The following is a 12,604-nucleotide window of genomic DNA, read 5'->3' as shown; positions in this document are numbered from 1 at the left end:
TGTGCCCGGCACATGGGAAAGAAAAGATTAATATCTGGCTTATATTTTCCAGTCATTTTCATCCTACATCAAAACAAACTTTTCCTTATGTAAACTGAGATAATTAGTTAATCCATACACTGCCAGTATCTACTTTGCTACAAAATCAAACACTGTGCTGCATTCAGGACATTTTTCCTGCGACAGAAACAACAGAAGTGATATATTCAAGTCTCATGAAATTGACTGTAACATTTGGTGATGCGTGCAGGTCTTGGAATATGTGTTTTACTAAGACTAAGCTGTGCTGAATATCATCCTTTGAATTCCCAATCTCACACACATTCAAAAAAAAAACCCAAAAAAACAGCAGAGTGTTTATTGAGCAACTGTCTTTGCCTCTCAACTCAAAGGAGGTATTGTGCTGTCCACCTGCAGATCTTCTTAACCTTCCTTCTGCTTTCTCCTCTTTTGTAATGATAAAAGCTTTCCCACTTGAAAGGACAGAAAGGCATTTATTGTTTTTATGTTGAATTGCAGACCTTCGTATGTGGAATTTCCAGGCAATATAGTTAAGATACAGAAGGCCTTCCATTTTAAGAACAAATAGCAGCCCCCTTTCTTTAACACAACAGAGTAACCTTAGAAAAGCTGAAATCAGTCAGTGCCTCTACCCTACGGTGTCTAGTTCCTATGCAAATACATGATCTTGCCTGTTAACACTGGGCTGTAACACTTCTTGCCCACACTACGTGGTTGTGCGCACCTCCTGCCATTATAATGTGTTTTCATTCACAAACCTTATTATCCGTATGCTCATCACGTCTGAGATGCAACAACAACGTATGGTACTCATATGGTTCTTGCTGCTTTAGTAAAGTATGCTAGGGAGTTACTTAGCTGTACTTTAGTAGCTGTGATGGTTTAATACAACACTTTCATTTAAACTCTCTCTCTTTTGTTGCTCTGTTTCTAGTAGAAGCAGTGACTACTTTGAAAGGCTTAGAATTAGCCCGTTAAAAGCATTTCTTGCAGAAATGCAGGGCCCAAGTGAGATCATTACTGTTCCCACTTGATCTCGGGTTGCCACTGAGGGATGCTGAAGGTTTGCCACTGGCCCGTGGGTGGTATCTATGATAAGCCAGGCAGTCACTGGAGTAAGGCAACATTCAGTGACTCATATAAGCTACTTCTTAAGAAGATCTGAAGTCTTGCAAGTGTCTCTGGCTCATTAAAATCCAAACTGAATGGGAAGGACCCAGATCTGACAGCTCAATGAGTCGTATGGACTCTCACAACATTTATTTTGATACCATAAAAACTATGTCCAAATAGTGACGCCAAATCTCAATCTAGTACTATTTGTGGATGTTTGTCCTAATTTCATCTTTGTAACGACTGAAAAAGAAATAATAAATGAAATTTGTCTTCCCGCCATAGTACCGCTTGCATGTCCCTCTCATGGCCAGCGGTCTGGACACAAAACACATTTATTAACTTAAGTCTTATCTACAGCACTGAAACGTCTGGTGCTCCTATTACTTTTTCTTTTTTTTTCTTTTTTTTTTTTTTTTAATAGGTCTTAATGTTTTTGGATACACTTTAAAGGATACTTTACAGATGCATATGGATAGTACTCAGCAATAATGTATTGTAAACCAGGCATGCACTGCAAATTGCACAATACATCAGTGCTATTACTAAGCCCTGATAAAATGCCTACTTCTGTGATAAATGTGTTCTAGCCCTTTCATATGTTACTTGAGTAAATGATAAAAGCTGCAGTTAAATTTTAATAGGGTATGTTTACAAAGGCATTTTTTAACTAATGCCAAAATATACAATCTGTAGTCTGTATTTTTATACACCCCAAGGTAGAGTCTAGGTTATTTTTATGGTAAACATACGGAAACTTGTTTTACTTACTATTTTTTTTCCAAATAAAGATTTTCATTAGACTGGGGCTTTTTGTTGATGTATTCAGGATGTTGGAAGAATCAGGAATGTTGGATATATCATGACTAACGTTCTCCGCCTTTCTGGGGAGGATAAAGGGCTGGCATGCATTCGCAGCTTCACTTCAGATAAAGCAAAGTGTACAAGAGAAAAAAGAAAATTTGGGCATATGGCTAATGATCTGAATCTGATGAGCTTTTTCATGGAAAAGCCATTGTTACCTGCTGGAGAACTTCTGAATCTTGTCCCAAAATAAAAATGTCAGGTTCTTTTCTAGGAGCATTGCAATGGGGAAATATAATCTGTGGTGTGCTATTCCTGTAGCTTTTTTTTTTTTGGATCCTTGTACAAAAGGGTCCACAAAACCGGTCCACAAAAATACCTTCTCCTGGGGCTTGATCCAATGCTTATTTCAGCCAAGGAGGGGGGTCTGTCTTTGACTTTAATAGACTGGATCAGGACTGAACTCCTGCAAAAGCAAAAATCTTTTCTACAGCTCTTTGTGGCTGTAGAAATGGGAAGAGCCGTTCTATGGAAATGGGAAAAAGTGTTTACTGAGAAGTGAACTATTGTATTAGATGTTTTGGCTCTGACTTAAAACTCACTCAGCTGTCTCAGATCTCAGTGAGGTAGCAGCACCTGAAGCAGACACCTACATTAAACAGTTTCCAACCCTGCCTCAGGATCTTGACAGTCTTTATATAGTGTGCGCAAACCTTTTGTTCCCCACATGATACTGAAACCCACTATATTCACGGTTTATCATAATAGTAGTAGTAATAGCAATAGTTTGTAGCTAAATGAATTAGTTCACAGGAGATACCGTTAAGTCAGAAGAAAGCATTGTCTGTCCTAAATGCCATAAAATGTTACAGCTCAGTCCTGGCTAATAACTGTGGTGATGGATGAATGTTAATACGCAGGTACAAGCACTGGGATTTATTTATAGCTTGATCCCATGCCTTGTGCAGGCCACTTCTTTTGCACCAAGATGAGACTGAGAGACATCTAGCTGCCAGGTTTTACAGCTGTGCTCTCCATTCCTTTCTCGTTTTGAGCAACAGTCCCCTGAGCCAGCCCTGTACTGAGGCTTTGGAGCCACAAGACCCTATATATTTTCCTATTTTTGCTGTTTGTGACAACTGAGCCCTCTGTGGGATGTAGCAGACCTCCAGACCCAGCCACAGTTGAAAGGAGTCTAACCAGCCCCTTCCCTTTCTGTGGCTCTGAGCTTCTGTGCTTGTGGGCACGTGCTTTCCTTCACACATGGGCATAGTCCCAGCACAGGTAGCACCACAACTCATGCATGCAGTTAAACAAGTATGTGCGTGCTCATAGAGTTGAGGCTAAAAATCAGATCAGACTGGCTTAGCAAGGGGCAAATTTGACCAGTGGTTTTACCAACCCTGTGACGTCACATTTGCTTGACCTACTGTGAGTAATGTAATTACAACCTGGGATGAGCAGGACATGAAAAAATAGCATATGAGAAGAAAGAAATTACGAGGTGGTGACAAGACAGAAAAGTTAACTTTGGAGGCAGGTCCAGCAAACTGAAGTCCAGAGATCTGGGGAGATGGTTACAAGCGGTGATTTTTGAGGAGAAGAGTGACACAGGTAGGTTTAATTTCCCTTAACACCAGCAGTCAGCAAGCGAGCTGCCCACACCAAGCTCTTCCTGCCAAGCATGGGGATAAATGGGTATCTCCAGGGGCCTGGGCATCCTACCAGTCCTACACAACTATCTATTGATTTTAGGGAGAGTCTGAGTGGCCAAGATAAGACTAGAGGTTTCTTAGATGATTAAATGATTTAGGTGAATTAAATTCTGTACAAAATCACATAACACAGGAGGGAGGTGGCAGCTGGGACTAAGATCTGAATCTGAAGTTGCTGGAGCTCCATAGGTCCCTTGAACCAAAGGCGCTCGGGACTGGCCTCTGGAGGTGCAGAGAGAGAAGTGAAGGGGGAATGAAAAAAAGCCATATTTGACATAGACAGTTGTTAGTTATGTTACACCCAGGGTAGCTTTGTGCAGAGAGGATGGTGGTCATTTGCCTGTGTGGAAGCTGGTCTCCTGGAGAAGGAGGTTGCAACAGCAGCGAGGAGAGGTGGTGGCCTGGAAGGAAGAGGTTTTTGGACCACAAGAGGTGGAGTGGTTAAACTGTAGAGATGAGCAGGGAGGCAGTTGTGTATCTCTGGAGAAGGAGAATCCAGCCTCAAGGCTCGCGGGTCAATGGTGGTGATACAGAGGTGCCAGCCACAGAGGGCATTGGAGAACCTGACTGAGAGGGAGGATGGAACAAAGTCCTGGCTGTGTGCTGGGGTGAGAGGAAATGTTGGGCTGGAGGGATACTGCTGGGCAGGGCTTATTCCTTCCCCAGGCAGGACAAGTGTGCCTGCGGGTCTCCCATAATAAAGGTCCTCTCCAGGAGCTGGTAGTCTGGCAGCTTACACTCACTAGCTACAACCCAGAAACCACCTGGTTTCTGAGGGTTCATGAGGGGAATCCATCAAGAGGATTCACAAAGTTTTCCAAGAGGTTGAAAATTAATCATTTTGGGACCAAGAGGCTGGAATTATTTGTTCTGCCCACAAGTGAAACAAAAATGACCAAACTCTCTGCCTCCTCATCAGTGAGGAGAGTGGACTGATGCACACATTGCATCCTTCCTTCATCTGTGCCACCATCACTTCAGCTAATTTCATGCTCACTAGGACAGGACTTCTTAGAGCTCCCTTTTGGGATGGATAATAGGGGTGGAAGGGGGACTACTGGAACGATTAGCCAAGAACACTGATACCAAAAGGCAAGGGAAGCCCCCATACCACTGTCCCCTGCCTCACCATCAGAAGATAGGTACTTTTAAGAATGCCTGGCCAATTATTTTAACTTTATGTGGGGATGTGATGGACCTGGCCAGAAAAGAGTTCAGCTGTTGTGAGGACACTGGAGAAAGTATGTTAAAGAAGATGGGGATTCAGGCACAAATCACTGTTATTATTGCATCTATTGAATATGTGGCAGTATTTCAGAATATATATTACATGGAAAAAAATCTCAGGGATTTGTTATATATACTTGTGAATTAACCTTTTTTTCATGAATGTGTAAATAATGCTCTGGAAACCAGAGGCTGGTCTGAAGTTGTGGAACCCGTAACTGAACCTATGGAGATACTGCAGCTTCAGAGGATTGTATTCCTAGGACTGTCCACTTCACTCCCCCTGACAAAAAAATAGCATCAAGTCCTGGAAGAACTGAGCTAAGGAGAACTACCTGTCCTGGTATCTTGGTGAACACATAAACAGAGCAATCTTGGCCCACAGAGACTGAAAGCCACAGGCTGAGAGTTGCTGTGAGCAAGCTCGGCATAACTCCGAGGTGCCTCTCTTTGCAAAGATGACATCATGCAAGTGAGATGGTTTGGTGCAACTCCCACTGGTTAGTTCTTCATTAGCAACCATTACACACCTGATAAAAAACATCTTATACCGCCTGTAGCAGGATGTGGCCTTAAGTGTCACTGAAAGAGGCAGATTACATGGACAGCCCTGTGTAGTGGAAGATTTGTAGGCACGTGCTCTGGAAAAATGTTGCAATCTCTGTCCACGCATTACAGGAGAGTCGTAGGCAGCACTGATGTGACGTGGTGAAGCGACAGTACTGCTCCATATGTTGAAAAGGATGTTGTGATGAGCAACAGAGTCTTTATTTTGCTATGTAAATGAAAGCATAGTTGTTAGATCTGGGGAGGGGTGTATGGCCAAAACAAAGGTGTGTGCCATAGTATCAGGAAGATGCTTGCCCTTGAAATGAGAGTAATGTGGAATTCAAATAGCTACAGGGGATGAACCCTTCTTGGCACTGTGCCAGCCTTCAGGGACCCCAGTGAAGGCTCAGGACATCACTGTGCTAGTGGCACAGCAAGCACGGATAAGGATGGGATAGCTGGTTTAAACTGTCCCAGCTAGTGTGAAAGGTGTTTGTACCTGGTGCCTGAACTCATATGACCTGGCATGAAAGGAAAGACTTAAAGCAACAGAATTTTTGCTAAATATTATCTATACTTTTGTTTCTGAGTTAGCAAATGGGCCTTGTGTTATTTTCAGGATTACTGCAGTGACACTGAATGATGAAGATACATCACTGGGACCTGTAAAATATACCTGTGGCACACCGGTCTCCTAACCACTGCTTAATCCCTGAAGCACAAACTACGTTAAACATTGTGGGCAGGGTCCTAGCAGGTGTCAGTCTTTCAGTGGACTGATTATGAATCAAAACAGTGCAGTGAAGATACCAGATCAAGCCACTGCTCTTCAGTATGGTACTTCCAGGGCTATTTTGTTGAAGTAGCAGTCCCAGGGACATGACCTTTTGAAATTACAGAGTGGCCATTGATTTAGTCAAGCTCAGGACTGGACTTTGCAAATTCCTGCATTCTCATGGTCTGCAGTACGTGTGTGGCAGCTCCAGTTAAAAATTATTTCCACAAGTGCCAGCCACTCATGCTTTTTGCTCTGGAGGATCTCAGGTTAGTCTTTGGCATGTTGGCTGGGATGCCAGGTACAACATAAACTCTTTTGAATTCTCTTGGATCTTGCAAAAGTGTATTTCATTTTATTTTTTTTTCCCCCTGTAGTGCTCAGCTTTGAGTTATAGGAAGAAATTTCATGTGTGTATGTGTCTGTGGGGGGGTGAGGGTGGGTTATATATACACAGGAAAGTTTCTAGGCTTCATGAGATGAGGGAAAAATGGGAAGTGCACACCCAGAAGGCCAGAAAAACAGAAGGCAAATAAAAGGAACATTATGTTAACATGAAAATTAAAAGGTTCTTGAAAGAAAAAAAAAAGTTTTGATTTTGGAGCTTTCCAGTACATGTTTTTTTTGTAAGCTTGCAATTGACCATAATGGTCTTGTCTAATGTAAAATTGAGTGATACAGGCCTTTTCCAGTTGTTTTTCCTTCTGAGTGACGAGAAGCAGTTTCCAGTAAATGAACAGCCATCAACTGCTGAATCATCGCTGTTGAGCAGAGGTTTCAAAACCTGAGCCAGATAATTGTGTGAGTGCTGTTGGCACCGTGTTCCTCCCCTCTGATTGATGTAGCCAACCTTGGGCTAACCTTACCCAGGCACGTGGTTTCCTTGGCTTAAGGATTGCTCTGGCGAGTGAAGGCTGCCAGAGCCAGCCCCAGGGGGCAAGGAATGAGGGACCTGTAGGTATTTGTCAGCCCGTTCAGTGAGGCAGTTTAGCTAATGTTCCACTCACTTGGCAGCCTTTCCTTCCATATGCCGAAAATATTTACTCTAAAAAGAGAATTTCAGGCTGGGTTTGGTGCCTGCTGGCTCTGCAGTCAAAAAAACAGACCTTGATTTCAGTCATGCGTTCCTAAAATGTGCAAATATGTGACTAACAGAGAAATAATACTACCTAACACAAAAACATGTGCAGTCAAGCCTTTTCCTTTAGGCTCACCTCTTTTTCAACAAGAGAGAGAGTTCATCCTGCCTGACCTTAGACATTTACACTGCAAGTGTCTCCAGCTCAACTACTCACCCAAGCTCACTTTATAAGCAATGGAAGGAAGCAATGTTCTCCTAGAGCAAGATTCACCCCATCCTATTGTTAGCACCTAAAACAGAGCTAAGGAGGCTGCAGAGGGGATTTATCTCCACACTGACTCACACCTGGTGGGCATGTAAAGTCTGGTGAGAGGAATCCCACGGTCAGTGACTGGGAAACAAGTCTGGAGACATCTTCCCACCTGCCTTACCTGGGTGGAAGTTGCAGAAGCCACAAGCTGGTGCGTGGTGGCCCTCTGAAGACCAAGGGAGTGACAGCAGAGGCTCCTGAGCTGTGTTCAAAGGACCCATGTGTGCCCTGCTTTGCCTTTGTCACCTGCATGCATGCCCAGTGCCATCTGCTCACCAGCCCTGTCACCACACTGTACAGACCGCTTGCTCAGCAGCTGCTCAGTCGTGGCTGTGGGCTGTTCCGATAGGCAAGATGGAATTTTGTGCTGCCAACGCGTCGTTCGTGCTGGCCCGCAGTGAGCAGGGACTGATGTCGTGTGCTTGGTGTTGATGGGTTGGTCACAGCAGTGACCAGCAGTGGTAAGAAATGCCTGGGTAATGGCATTAAAAAGCATCTACTAATGCTCTCTCATCAGGCTTAGATGGGATGTTTTGCTGAATCCGGGATCTACCTCTTTCTGTTAAAAGATAATTTTACTATAGCAACAGTGAAATGCATTTTTATGGTGATCCCTTTTCCAGCATTGTCAGTAGGGAGAAGACTACCTACTGTCAGAAGACCAGATTTCCTGGGTTTTAGTTGTCTTCAAGGGCTGTAGTAGGGGGGTCAGAAGTATGACTCAGGAAAGGAATTTTCCCTTATAAAGTCTCCTTTAGTGGGATACTAAGGTGTATTTGTTTATTCATTATGATGACTTGGTAACTTTACTCAACCTCATTTAAAAGTTAGTTTTTGTAAGTTGTTATCCACCCACAGGACCAGCATGATTGGTTTAGATTCAAATTGTAGCACGCTGTACACGCCCGTGACTAAGCAGCAGCTGGTTTTCATAATTAATTTTTCTGTGCATATCCTCTAGAAAACCAAAGGAAATGGAAGAGAATCAATAAAAGTGAGATGGATGCTTTGTCACGTCCAGTACTTGGGATTCCTTGAGGTTTTCCCAGAAGAAGTGTAGGAACATAGAAATGAGGAATTTACAATAGCCCAAGTTTAAATTGGTGAGATAGAATAGGGATTTCCAATTGTGATAGCAAGCAAGTAAGAAATAATAATAGTTCCAATATAACACTGTGGACAGATAGACCTAAAAAGCCAGGGAATGAGAAAAAAAAAAATTGATCTGAGTTAGGATGACTTCAAAAGGTGTGGCCTAAGCAGAAATACTGGGGAGAGAAATGCTTACGATACAAAGTGTGAGAGAAGTGCAATAAAATGGCTTTGGCTACAGGGCAAGGGGTTGGTCAGCACGTGGGGGTTATGCAAGACATGAAATGTCTAAGAGATGGCAGTGATAGGAGAAACACACCGGTACTAGAACTTGCTGCTGTGAGTGAGTGACGGAGGGAGGAGCTGAACTGAGCATGTAGTCTCATGTCAGAATTTGAGATTTTAAAAACTCGTCCCTGGAAAATGTTTTCATGTTGTGAATTGAGGTTTTTTTCAAGCTCATTTGTTTGACACACAGGAAAAGTGGGCAAAGTTCATATCGCCAAATTAGAAACTCCATTGACTCTCCACAATTGTGTGGCAAAGGTGGGGCATAGATTAGTATATTAAGACATATTTTCAGGCTGGCAAAAATCCAGTGAGATTTATGTGCTAGAACAACATACTTAGGCTTTATATTGACTGCAGAAAGTTTGAATTCATTTACTATTAAAAAAAAGCCACCAATAAACCCCTGAAACAACCCAAAAATCCATGAGTTGGAAATGTTGTGGTAGAGGTTAGAGTAGTGAGATCACAGCTGTATTGGTGTTGGTGTCTTTTGAACAGGAGAGGTGATGTCATTGGTAAAAGGAGGTGAAGCTATTAGACTACAGGAAGAATAGGTGATGGAGATAAGTGACAATTTAAAGCAGGCGTTGGAGATGACCTCTGCCTTTGCTAATGACTCATGAACTGAACATGTGTGTTTAAACAGATGTGACACCATGTACTTTGAGAGGGAAAAATATAGATATGTGAGGGGTGTTGAATTGCAGTAGCAGCCTTACTCATGAACAACATTGACAGCGATGAATGAAGTAATCCTAATGAGCAAAAAACCCAGCAGGCAGCGCACCGTGCTCCAAGAGGCATGTGGCTGTCTTACTTCACAGGGGAGGAGTGTCCCGGGATCACGTTTCCATTTCAGTGGCACGAGATCCATACTAAGTGGGAAATGGTTGTGGGTTTGGCATGAAAGAGCATGGGCTAATGCGGCAAGAAAGGCAGCTGCGTGTTTCTGGGGATTGAGTGTGGACCTCTCCCTTGCTGCAGCAGAGAGGCGGTGAGTGCTGGGAGGTCTGGCACGCAGGGGCGTGCGATTGTGTATGCTGGAAGGGTCCTCTGGGGTCCTCTTGTCGACCTTCCACCCCAACCAGAGCAGGGTCCTGTGATGTAACGCCAGAGTCAAATAACATGCAGACACTCCTTGTAGCAGAATTAGGGATAAACCCTGTGATGTCGATTGTATTCAGCTGAGCCTTTTGCACTGCCATTTAGGAAATCTGAAATCCAGGTGGGGACCTCCTCAGCAGTACCTGTGGGGCATGGGATATCCCCTCCCAAAATGCTCTACCCCATCCCCAGCCAGCAGTGCTGGTTTTCCACCTCCTGTCACTGCTGCTAGCAGATTTGAGACTAGCACTTGCCTCTGGCTGGTTCACCCAGGAATGTCCCTGGTGACCACACTGTTGCCTGTCCTCCTCCATCTGTCCCTTTCACAGCTGTTGGCCTACAGGAGGGGGCTGGAGTCCTCCTACCCATCATCTCGGCCCCACCTAAGGAGCAGGCCAGGAGGGACAGGATCTCCATGTGCCATCTGGTTGCTTGATATTACGCTAGTCTCGCTGTGTGAGGTCCTCAGCATCCCCCGCCACAGTGGTGATACCAGTCACAAGGGCTGGTGACATATGCTTGTGTGTCACCATCAGCCAGCCCCAGAAAGCTGTGACAGTCAGCTTGAAATCAGGGAGAGCTGCAGTTTTGTTCATGCGTTTTTCTTCCCCAAGCCTCTGGGTAAATCCGGGCCACATAGTTTCTGGAGCCACTAGAGAAACAAATTTCTTTTTCTTTTCCTTGTGCTCTGTTTTTGTTTTAAACAAAATCTTGCGTTCTTCTGTCTCCCTGTAGTTTTAGGACCTGGGGCTTTATGGTAGGTATCATAGGTCTGGGAACTCACAATAAGATTGGATTGTAAACAATAAAGGCAATTCCAGATAATTTTCCATTGAGAGCACTGCAGAGCTAAGTGGTGTTTGTTAAAACATGGTCTTCCCTGTCACCACAGAAATTCAGATATATTTCCCCACTCATCTGGCAAACATTGTTTACATCTTCCAATGTTTTGAAAAGAATGGCAATTAACGAAGCTATTTATGTTCCTAAGCAAATTTTAAAAAGCTATGTCATAACATATTTGTTGTATCAGCATCATCTGCTCAGCCAGGATTTTTGAATAGCACTTGCTGGGAGTTTATTTTGAAAGATCTCCAAAAGATGTGGTGGTGCCGTCCAGCAACGCAGAAAACCTTTCTTCCCCAGCACCGTGGCATCGGGCTGAGGCAATTCTCCTGCCCTCTTCTGTGTTAAATCACCTTTATCTGGTCTGCCCACGCTTACAAATGGCTCAAGTGCCTTTTCATCCCTGTCTGGATAAAGATAGTCTGCTCCTGGGTGGAGAGCTGGTAGGAAGAGTGAACTCCCCCTCCCTCCCCTGCCCTATAGACGGCTGAAATATGTAATCTTTGAAAATTAAAGGCTCTAATTACCCTGCAGGGAGCTGCGAACACGGGAGCACTCCATGCCATGGTGCAGGAGTGGAGAAGAGCCAGCAGTGCCTCGCTGGGGATGTCTCTTCCCTGGGTTGTGGTCCAGGTGCCTGCACAAAGGACAATACTTAGAGAAAAGAAGGCAACCAGAGGGTTTCATAGGAAAAGAGAGGCAATCACCTGAAAAAGGCAATGTAGTTTCCTGTTGTAATTATTTTCACCATGTTCCCTTGCTAGAAGGCTGTAGGGATGTGGTGGTTGCAGCATCACTGCAGCACCATCCAAGCCAAAGCGAAAGGTATGGGTCTTCTGGTTTTCTCTGCTCACCTGAGCTGTGAACAAAAGGGTGGCACCCAAAACCTTCAGCAGCAAATACTGATACCTGTCTTGGCAACCCAGCTGGAGGGCTGACATCCTCACACTTGTTCCCATCTCTGTGGTTTCCCTAATGCCCCACAGGGCAAGGCAGCAGTGGGCCCCATGCTGCCAAGTGGGTCTTGTGGAGTCCTTGATTTTCAGATGCCCTCTCAGGTGTGTGTATTTGGGAGGCAATGGAGGTTGTTGTTGGCTTATTTTTAATAGAAGCTCTAATTTGTTATAATTTAGGATGTGTTACTAAAGGCAAACGTCACTTGCAAGCTTCCCAAGGTGGGCAAATTGTGGTGACCTTTATAGGAGCCCTGTCAACCTTTGGACCTCCATCGAACCTGGAGTGGAAACCCACACTTTGGGAAGGTGGACCCATGCAGGCTGAGGATGGAGACACAAAACAATCAAACTGAGTCCCAACAAACTGCAGCAGCGCCCACACAGCATTAATCCTAGTGTGTCTCTTACGCAAAAAATATATATAAAAAAAAAAGAAAAACCCAGCCCACGCAGGGTATAGCACAATCGTGTCTCTGGGGCTTTGGCCAGGACTGCAAGCATGCTGATATGCTTATTCATCGAGTGGCTATTCCTAAACAGACATCCTTCAGATGACTGGTTCCAGCCCACCTTCTTCCCTCACCCCAGAGCAGCTCCCCAGCACCCCAGCAATCTTCAGATCCAGGTTTTTACCTTCTACATCTAAAAGACACCACCACCAGTGACCCAAAGGAGTGGCTTTGCTTTGAGTTCAGTGTTCCAGGTCCACATGTCTGAGGA

This window comes from Pterocles gutturalis, unplaced genomic scaffold, assembly GCF_000699245.1.
Source record: "Pterocles gutturalis isolate BGI_N339 unplaced genomic scaffold, ASM69924v1 scaffold4271, whole genome shotgun sequence".
In the NCBI taxonomy this organism is placed as follows: domain Eukaryota; kingdom Metazoa; phylum Chordata; class Aves; order Pterocliformes; family Pteroclidae; genus Pterocles; species Pterocles gutturalis.
The sequence above is the reverse complement of the archived record's forward strand: the minus strand, read 5'-3'. Positions refer to the sequence as shown.